Raw genomic sequence first — 11,733 nt, 5'->3', positions numbered from 1 at the left:
AGACCGAAAGCGGAAGCGTTAACACAACGCGGTTGATGTAGTCGTACGTCTTCACGTTCCGACCGATCAAGTACCGAATGCACGGCACCTCCGAGTTCAGCACACGTTCAGCTCGATGACGTCCCTCGAACTCCGATCCAGTCGAGTGTTGAGGGAGAGTTTCGTCAGCACGACGGCGTGGTGACGATGATGATGTTCTACCGACGCAGGGCTTCGCCTAAGCTCCGCAACGATATTATCGAGGTGTAATATGGTGGAGGGGGGCACCGCACACGGCTAAAAGATCGTTGATCAATTGTGTGTCTAGAGGTGCCCCCCTGCCCCCTTATATAAAGGTGCAAGGGGGAGGCCGCCGGCCTAGGAGGTAGAGGCGCGCCAGGAGGAGTCCTACTACCGGGAGTAGGACTCCCCCCCTTTCCATGTTGGACTAGGAGTGGAAGGGGGAAGAGGTGGAGGGGAGGAAGGAAGGGGGGGCGCCGCCCCCCTCTCCTTGTCCTATTCGGACTGGGGGGAAGGGGGGCGCGGCCCTGCCCTAGCCTCCTCTCCTCTCTTCCACCTAGGCCCAATAAGGCCCATTAAGTTACCAGGGGGTTTCGGTAACCTCCCGGTACTCCGGAAAAATCCCGATTTCACCCGGAACACTTCCGATGTCCAAACATAGGCTTCCAATATATCAATCTTTATGTCTCGACCATTTTGAGACTCCTCGTCATGTCCGTGATCACATCCGGGACTCCGAACAACCTTCGGTACATCAAAACATATAAACTCATAATATAACTGTCATCGTAACTTTAAGCGTGCGGACCCTACGGGTTCGAGAACTATGTAGACATGACCGAGACACCTCTCCGGTCAATAACCAATAGCGGAACCTGGATGCTCATATTGGTTCCCACATATTCTACGAAGATCTTTATCGGTCAGACCGCATAACAACATACGTTGTTCCCTTTGTCATCGGTATGTTACTTGCCCGAGATTCGATCGTCGGTATCTCGATACCTAGTTCAATCTCGTTACCGGCAAGTCTCTTTACTTGTTCCATAATACATCATCCCGCAACTAAATCATTAGTTACAATGCTTGCAAGGCTTATAGTGATGTGCATTACCGAGTGGGCCCAGAGATACCTCTCCGACAATCGGAGTGACAAATCCTAATCTCGAAATACGCCAACCCAACAAGTACCTTTGGAGACACCTGTAGAGCACCTTTATAATCACCCAGTTACGTTGTGACGTTTGGTAGCACACAAAGTGTTCCTCCGGTAAACGGGAGTTGCATAATCTCATAGTCATAGGAACATGTATAAGTCATGAAGAAAGCAATAGCAACATACTAAACGATCGAGTGCTAAGCTAACGGAATGGGTCAAGTCAATCACGTCATTCTCCTAATGAAGTGATCCCGTTAATCAAATGACAACTCATGTCTATGGCTAGGAAACATAACCATCTTTGATTAACGAGCTAGTCAAGTAGAGGCATACTAGTGACACTCTGTTTGTCTATGTATTCACACATGTATTATGTTTCCGGTTAATACAATTCTAGCATGAATAATAAACATTTATCATGATATAAGGAAATAAATAATACTTTATTATTGCCTCTAGGGCATATTTCCTTCAGTCTCCCACTTGCACTAGAGTCAATAATCTAGATTACACAGTAATGATTCTTACACCCATGGAGTCTTGGTGCTGATCATGTTTTGCTCGTGGAAGAGGCTTAGTCAACGGGTCTGCAACATTTAGATCCGTATGTATCTTGCAAATTTCTATGTCTCCCACCTGGACTAAATCCCGGATGGAATTGAAGCGTCTTTTGATGTGCTTGGTTCTTTTGTGAAATCTGGATTCCTTTGCTAAGGCAATTGCACTAGTATTGTCACAAAAGATTTTCATTGGTCCGATGCACTAGGTATGACACCTAGATCGGATATGAACTCCCTTCATTTGCTGCTTCCGAAGCAGCTATGTACTCCGCTTCACACGTAGATCCCGCCACGACACTTTGCTTAGAACTGCACCAACTGACAGCTCCACCGTTCAATGTAAATACGTATCCGGTTTGCGATTTAGAATCGTCCGGATCAGTGTCAAAGCTTGCATCAACGTAACCATTTACGATGAGCTCTTTGTCACCTCCATAAACGAGAAACATATCCTTAGTCCTTTTCAGGTATTTCAGGATGTTCTTGACCGCTGTCCAGTGATCCACTCCTGGATTACTTTGGTACCTCCCTGCTAAACTTATAGCAAGGCACACATTAGGTCTGGTACACAGCATTGCATACATGATAGAGCCTATGGCTGAAGCATAGGGAACATCTTTCATCTTCTCTCTATCTTCTGCAGTGGTCGGGCATTGAGTCTTACTCAATCTCACACCTTGTAGTACAGGCAAGAACCCTTTCTTTGCTTGATCCATTTTGAACTTCTTCAAAACTTTGTCAAGGTATGTGCTTTGTGAAAGTCCAATTAAGCGTCTTGATCTATCTCTATAGATCTTAATGCCTAATATATATGCAGCTTCACCGAGGTCTTTCATTGAAAAACTCTTATTCAAGTATCCCTTTATGCTATCCAGAAATTCTATATCATTTCCAATCAGCAATATGTCATCCACATATAATATCAGAAATGCTACTGAGCTCCCACTCACTTTCTTGTAAATACAGGCTTCTCCAAAAGTCTGTATAAAACCAAATGCTTTGATCACACTATCAAAGCGTTTATTCCAACTCCGAGAGGCTTGCACCAGTCCATAAATGGATCGCTGGAGCTTGCACACTTTGTTAGCTCCCTTTGGATCGACAAAACCTTCCGGTTGCATCATATACAACTCTTCTTCCAGAAATCCATTCAGGAATGCGGTTTTGACATCCATTTGCCAAATTTCATAATCATAAAATGCGGCAATTGCTAACATGATTCGGACAGACTTAAGCATCGCTACGGGTGAGAAGGTCTCATCGTAGTCAATCCCTTGAACTTGTCGAAAACCTTTCGCAACAAGTCGAGCTTTATAGACAGTAACATTACCGTCAACGTCAGTCTTCTTCTTAAAGATCCATTTATTTCAATGGCTTGCTGATCATCGGGCAAGTCAACCAAAGTCCATACTTTGTTCTCATACAAGGATCCCATCTCGGATTTCATGGCCTCAAGCCATTTTGCGGAATCTGGGCTCACCATCGCTTCTTCATAGTTCGTAGGTTCGTCATGGTCTAGTAACATAACCTCCAGAACAGGATTACCGTACCACTCTAGTGCGGATCTTGATCTGGTTGATCTATGAGGTTCAGTAATAACTTGATCTGAAGTTTCATGATCATTATCATTAACTTCCCCACTAATTGGTGTAGGTGTCGCAGAAACTGGTTTCTGTGATGATCTACTTTCTAATAAGGGAGCAAGTACAGTTACCTCATCAAGTTCTACTTTCCTCCCACTCACTTCTTTCGAGAGAAACTCCTTCTCTAGAAAGGATCCATTCTTAGCAACGATTGTCTTGCCTTCGGATCTGTGATAGAAGGTGTACCCAACAGTCTCCTTTGGGTATCCTATGAAGACACATTTCTCCAATTTAGGTTCGAGCTTATCAGGTTGAAGTTTCTTCACATAAGCATCGCAACCCCAAACTTTAAGATATGACAACTTTGGTTTCTTGCCAAACCATAGTTCATAAGGTGTCGTTTCAACGGATTTTGATGGTGCCCTATTTAGAGTGAATGCAGCCGTCTCTAAAGCATAACCCCAAAATGATAGCGGTAAATAAGTAAGAGACATCATAGATCGCACCATATATAGTAAAGTACGATTACGACGTTCGGACACACCATTACGCCATGGTGTTCCGGGTGGCGTGAGTTGCGAAACTATTCTGCATTGTTTCAAATGAAGACCAAACTCATAACTCGAATATTCTCCTCCACGATCAGATCGTAGAAATTTTATTTTCTTGTTACGATGATTTTCAACTTCACTCTGAAATTCTTTGAACTTTTCAAATGTTTCAGACTTATGTTTCATTAAGTAGATATACCCATATCTGCTCAAATCATCTGTGAAGGTGAGAAAATAACAATATCCGCCACGAGCCTCAATATTCATCGGACCACATACATCTGTATGTATGATTTCCAATAAATCTGTTGCTCTCTCCATAGTTCCGGAGAACGGTGTTTTAGTCATCTTGCCCATGAGGCACGGTTCGCAAGTACCAAGTGATTCATAATCAAGTGATTCCAAAAGTCCATCAGTATGGAGTTTCTTCATGCGCTTTACACCGATATGACCTAAACGGCAGTGCCACAAATAAGTTGCACTGTCATTATCAACTCTGCATCTTTTTGCTTCGACATTATGAATATGTGTGTCACTACTATCGAGATTCATTAAAAATAGACCACTCTTCAAGGGTGCATGACCATAAAAGATATTATTCATATAAATAGAACAACCATTATTCTCTGATTTAAATGAATAACCGTCTCACATTAAACAAGATCCAGATATAATGTTCATGCTCAACGCTGGCACCAAATAACAATTATTTAGGTTTAATACTAATCCCGAAGGTAGATGTAGAGGTAGCGTGCCGACCGCGATCACATCGACTTTGGAACCATTTCCCACGCGCATCGTCACCTCGTCCTTAGCCAATCTTCGCTTAATCCGTAGCCCCTGTTTCAAGTTGCAAATATTAGCAATAGAACCAGTATCAAATACCCAGGTGCTACTGCGAGCATTAGTAAGGTACACATCAATAACATGTATATCACATATACCTTTGTTAACCTTGCCATCCTTCTTATCCGCCAAATACTTGGGGCAGTTCCGCTTCCAGTGACCAGTCTGCTTGCAGTAGAAGCACTCAGTTTCAGGCTTAGGTCCAGACTTGGGTTTCTTCTCCTGAAGAGCAACTTGCTTGCTGTTCTTCTTGAAGTTCCCCTTCTTCTTCCCTTTGCACTTTTTCTTGAAACTAGTGGTCTTACTGACCATCAACACTTGATGCTCCTTTTTTATTTCTACCTCCGCTGCCTTTAGCATTGCGAAGAGCTCGGGAATTGTCTTGTTCATCCCTTGCATGTTATAGTTCATCACGAAGCTCTTGTAGCTTGGTGGCAGTGATTGAAGAATTCTGTCAATGACGCTATCATCCGGAAGATTAACTCCCAGTTGAATCAAGTGATTATTATATTCTCTTCCATCTTGCAGCTGTAGAACTTATTGGAGACTTCATATCTCTCAATCCGGGCATTTGCTTGAAATATTAACTTCAACTCCTGGAACATCTCATATGCTCCATGACGTTCAAAACGTCGTTGAAGACCCGGTTCTAAGCCGTAAAGCATGGCACACTGAACTATCGAGTAGTCATCAGCTTTGCTCTGCCAGACGTTCATAACTTCTGGTGTTGCTCTTGCAGGAGGCCTGGCACCTAGCGCTGCTTCCAGGACGTAATTCTTCTGTGCAGCAATGAGGATAATCCTCAAGTTACGGACCCAGTCCGTGTAATTGCTACCATCATATTTCAACTTTGCTTTCTCAAGGAACGCATTAAAATTCAACGGAACAACAGCACGGGCCATTTATCTACAATTAACATAGACAAGCAAGATACTATAAGGTACTAAGTTCATGATAAATTCAAGTTCAATTAATCATATTACTTAAGAACTCCCACTTAGATAGACATCCCTCTAATCATCTAAGTGATTACGTGATCCAAATCAACTAAACCATGTCCGATCATCACATGAGATGGAGTAGTTTCAATGGTGAACATCACTATGTTGATCATATCTACTATATGATTCACGCTCGACCTTTCGGTCTCCGTGTTCCGAGGCCATATCTGCATATGCTATGCTCGTCAAGTTTAACCTGAGTATTCCGCGTGTGCAACTGTTTTGCACCCGTTGTATTTGAACGTAGAGCCTATCACACCCGATCATCACGTGGTGTCTCAGCACGAAGATCTTTCGCAACGGTGCATACTCAGGGAGAACACTTTTATCTTGAAATTTTAGTGAGAGATCATCTTATAATGCTACCGTTAATCAAAGCAAGATAAGATGCATAAAAGATAAACATCACATGCAATCAATATCAGTGATATGATATGGCCATCATCATCTTGTGCTTGTGATCTCCATCTCCGAAGCACCGTCATGATCACCATCGTCACCGGCTTGACACCTTGATCTCCATCGTAGCATCGTTGTCGTCTCGCCAACTATTGCTTTTACGACTATCGCTACCACTTAGTGATAAAGTAAAACAATTACATGGCGATTGGATTGCATACAATAAAGCGACAACCATATGGCTCCTGCCAGTTGCCGATAACTCGGTTACAAAACATGATCATCTCATACAATAAAATATAGCTTCATGTCTTGACCATATCACATCACAACATGCCCTGCAAAAACAAGTTAGACGTCCTCTACTTTGTTGTTGCAAGTTTTACGTGGCTGCTACGGGCTTAGCAAGAACCGTTCTTACCTACGCATCAAAACCACAACGATAGTTTGTCAAGTTGGTGCTGTTTTAACCTTCGCAAGGACATGGCGTAGCCATACTCGGTTCAACTAAAGTGAGAGAGACAGACACCCGCCAGTCACCTTTAAGCATTGAGTGCTCGCAACAGTGAAACCAGTCTCGTGTAAGCGTACGCGTAATGTCGGTCCGGGCCGCTTCATCTCACAATAGCTGAACCAAAGTATGACATGCTGGTAAGCAGTATGACTTATATCGCCCACAACTCACTTGTGTTCTACTCGTGCATAACATCAACGCATAAAACCAGGCTCGGATGCCACTGTTGGGGAACGTAGTAATTTCAAAAAATTTCTACGCACACGCAAGATCATGGTGATGCATAGCAACGAGAGGGGAGAGTGTTGTCCACGTACCCTCGTAGACCGAAAGCGGAAGCGTTAACACAACGCGGTTGATGTAGTCGTACGTCTTCACGATCCGACCGATCAAGTACCGAACGCACGACACCTCTGAGTTCAGCACACGTTCAGCTCAATGACGTCCCTCGAACTCCAATCCAGTCGAGTGTTGAGGGAGAGTTTCGTCAGCACGACGGCGTGGTGACGATGATGATGATCTACCGACGCAGGGCTTCGCCTAAGCTCCGCAACGATATTATCGAGGTGTAATATGGTGGAGGGGGGCACCGCACACGGCTAAAAGATCGTTGATCAATTGTGTGTCTAGAGGTGCCCCCTGCCCCCGTATATAAAGATGCAACGGGGAGGCCGCTGGCCTAGGAGGTAGAGGCGCGCCAGGAGGAGTCCTACTCCTACCGGGAGTAGGACTCCCCCCCTTTCCATGTTGGACTAGGAGTGGAAGGGGGAAGAGGTGGAGGGGAGGAAGGAAGGGGGGGCGCCGGCCCCCTCTCCTTGTCCTATTCGGACTGGGGGGGAAGGGGGCGCGGCCCTGCCCTAGCCTCCTCTCCTCTCTTCCACCTAGGCCCAATAAGGCCCATTAAGTTACCGGGGGGTTCCGGTAACCTCCTGGTACTCCGGAAAAATCCCGATTTCACCCGGAACACTTCCGATGTCCAAACATAGGCTTCCAATATATCAATCTTTATGTCTCGACCATTTCGAGACTCCTCGTCATGTCCGTGATCACATCCAGGACTCCGAACAACCTTCGGTACATCAAAACATATAAACTCATAATATAACTGTCATCGTAACTTTAAGCGTGCGGACCCTACGGGTTCGAGAACTATGTAGACATGACCGAGACACCTCTTCGGTCAATAACCAATAGTGGAACCTGGATTCTCATATTGGTTCCCACATATTCTACGAAGATCTTTATCGGTCAGACCGCATAACAACATACGTTGTTCCCTTTGTCATCGGTATGTTACTTGCCCGAGATTCGATCGTCGGTATCTCGATACCTAGTTCAATCTCGTTACCGGAAAGTCTCTTTACTCGTTCCGTAATACATCATCCCGCAACTAACTCATTAGTTACAATGCTTGCAAGGCTTATAGTGATGTGCATTACCGAGTGGGCCCAGAGATACCTCTCCGACAATCGGAGTGACAAATCCTAATCTCGAAATACGCCAACCCAACAAGTACCTTTGGAGACACCTGTAGAGCACCTTTATAATCACCCATTTACGTTGTGACGTTTGGTAGCACACAAAGTGTTCCTCCGGTAAACGGGAGTTGCATAATCTCATAGTCATAGGAACATGTATAAGTCATGAAGAAAGCAATAGCAACATACTAAACGATCGAGCGCTAAGCTAACGGAATGGGTCAAGTCAATCACGTCATTCTCCTAATGAAGTGATCCCGTTAATCAAATGACAACTCATGTCTATGGCTAGGAAACATAACCATCTTTGATTAACGAGCTAGTCAAGTAGAGGCATACTAGTGACACTCTGTTTGTCTATGTATTCACACATGTATTATGTTTCCGGTTAATACAATTCTAGCATGAATAATAAACATTTATCATGATATAAGGAAATAAATAATACTTTATTATTGACTCTAGGGCATATTTCCTTCAGATGCCGCTACCCATCTAAATAGCTTCGTTGATTTGTGTGATATGCAAAAGAAGAAATATGTGGACAATGATATTGTTAAATTGAAGCTATTTCCCTTTTCGCTTAGAGATCGTGCTAAAGCTTGGTTTTCATCTTTGCCTAAAAGTAGTATTGATTCTTGGAATAAGTGCAAAGATGCTTTTATCTCTAAATATTTCCCTCCCGCTAAGATTATCTCTCTTAGAAACGATATGATGAATTTTAAGCAACTTGATCATGAACATGTTGCACAAGCTTGGGAGATGATGAAATTAATGATACGTAATTGCCCTACGCATGGTTTGAATTTGTGGATGATTATACAAAATTTTTATGCCAGATTGAATTTTGCTTCTAGAAATCTTTTAGATTCGGCCGCGGGAGGCACTTTTATGGAAATCAATTTAGGAGAAGCTACTAAACTCCTAGATAATATTATGGTTAATTATTCTCAATGGCACACTGAAAGATTTACTAATAAAAAAGTGCATGCGATAGAAGAAATTAATGTTTTGAGTGGGAAGATGGATGAACTTATGAAATTATTTGCTAATAAAAGTGTTTCTTCTGATCCTAATGATATGCCTTTGTCTACTTTGATTGAGAATAATAATGAATCTATGGATGTCAATTTTGTTGGTAGGAATAATTTTGGTAACAACGCTTATAGAGGAAACTTTAATCCTAGGCCGTATCCTAGTAATTTCTCTAATAATTATGGTAATTCCTACAACAATTCTTATGGAAATTTTAATAAGATGCCCTCTGAATTTGAAGCTAGTGTTAAGGAGTTTATGAATTCACAAAAGAATTTCAATGCTTTGCTCGAAGAAAAATTGCTTAAAGTTGATGAATTGGCTAGGAACGTTGATAGAATTTCTCTTGATGTTGATTCTTTGAAACTTAGATCTATTCCACCTAAGCATGATACCAATGAGTCTCTCAAAGCCATGAGAATTTCCATTGATGAGTCCAAAGAAAGAACCGCTCGGATGCGTGCTAAGAAAAATTGCTTTGTGAAAGCGTGTTCTTCTAGTTTCTATGAAAATAAAGATGAAGATCTAAAAGTTATTGATGTGTCCCCTATTAAATATTTGTTTTGCAATATGAATCTTGATAATGATGGGAATGAATATGATCCACCTTTACCTAGAAGGCGTTCTAAAAATTCAGAGTTTTTAGATCTTGATGCTAAAATTGGTAAAAGTGGGAATGAAGAGGTCAAAACTCTAGATATTAATGAACCCACTATTTTGGATTTCAAGGAATTTAATTATGATAATTGTTCTTTAATAGATTGTATTTCCTTGTTGCAATCCGTGCTAAATTCTCCTCATGCTTATAGTCAAAATAAAGCCTTTACCAAACATATCGTTGATGCTTTGATGCAATCTTATGAAGAAAAACTTGAGTTGGAAGTTTCTATCCCTAGAAAACTTTATGATGAATGGGAACCTACTATTAAAATTAAAATTAAAGATCATGAATGCTATGCTTTGTGTGATTTGGGTGCTAGTGTTTCCACAATTCCAAAAACTTTATGCGGTTTACTAGGTTTCCGTGAATTTGATGATTGCTCTCTAAACTTGCACCTTGCGGATTCCACTATTAAGAAACCTATGATAAGAATGAATGATGTTCTTATTGTTGAAAATAGGAATTATGTGCCCGTAGATTTTATTGTTCTTGATATAGATTGCAATCCTTCATGTCCTATTATTCTTGGTAGGCCTTTCCTTAGAACGATTGGTGCAATTATTGATATGAAGGAAGGGAATATTAGATTCCAATTTCCGTTAAGGAAAGGCATGGAACACTTCCCTAGAAAGAAAATAAAATTACCTGATGAATCTATTATGAGAGCCACTTATGGATTGCCTACCAAAGATGGCAATACCTAGATCTATCCTTGCTATTATGCCTAGCTAGGGGCGTTAAACTATAGCGCTTGTTGGGAGGCAACCCAATTTTATTTTTAGTTTTTTTTTTACTTTTTGCTTCTGTTTAGGAATAAATATTTGATCTATCCTCTGGTTAGATGTATTTTTATGTTTTAATTAGTGTTTGTGCCAAGTTTAACCTATAGGATCTTCTTGGATGATAGTTATTTGATCTTGCTGAAAATTCCAGAAACTTTCTGTTCATGAAAATAATTGTTAAAAATGACCAGAACGTGATAAAATATTGATTCCAATTTCTGATGATCAATAAACAAATTGTCTAGGTCTTCCTATTTTGGTAGATTTTTTGGGGTTCCAGAAGTTTGCGTTAGTTACAGATTACTACAGACTGTTCTGTTTTTGACAGATTCTGTTTTTCGTGTGTTGTTTGCTTATTTTGATGAATCTATGGCTAGTAAAATAGTTTATAAACCATAGAGAAGTTGGAATACAGTCGGTTTAACACCAATATAAATAAAGAATGAGTTCATTACAGTACCTTGGAGTGGCGTTTTGTTTTCTTTCGCTAACGGAGCTCACGAGATTTTCTATTAAGTTTTGTGTTGTGAAGTTTTCAAGTTTTGGGTGAAAGATTTGATGGATTATGGAAAAGGAGTGGCAAGAGCCTAAGCTTGGGGATGCCCATGGCACCCCCAAGATAATATAAGGACACCTAAAAGCCAAAGCTTGGGGATGCCCTCTTTCGTCTACTTCCATCGGTAACTTTACTTGGAGCTATATTTTTATTCACCACATGATATGTGTTTTGCTTGGAGCGTCTTGTATGATTTGATTATTTGCTTTTTAGTTTACCACAATCATCCTTGCTGTACACACCTTTTGAGAGAGACACACATGATTCAGAAATTATTAGAATACTCTATGTGCTTCACTTATATCTTTTGAGTTATATAGTTTTTGCTCTAGTACTTCACTTATATCTTTTAGAGCACGGTGGTAACTTTTGTTTTATAGAAACTATTATTCTCTCATGCTTCAATTAGATTATTTTGAGAGTCTTAAACAGCTTGGTGATTTGCTTAAATAATCCTAATATGCTAGGTATTCAAGACTAGTAAAAACTTTCTTATGAGTGTGTTGAATACTAAGAGAAGTTTGATGCTTGATGATTGTTTTGAGACATGGAGGTAGTGATATCAAGTTGTGCTAGTTGATTAGTTGTGAATTTGAGAAATACTTGTG

This window comes from Triticum aestivum, chromosome 4D, assembly GCF_018294505.1.
Source record: "Triticum aestivum cultivar Chinese Spring chromosome 4D, IWGSC CS RefSeq v2.1, whole genome shotgun sequence".
Taxonomy (NCBI): domain Eukaryota; kingdom Viridiplantae; phylum Streptophyta; class Magnoliopsida; order Poales; family Poaceae; genus Triticum; species Triticum aestivum.
This window is presented reverse-complemented; position numbering follows the sequence as displayed.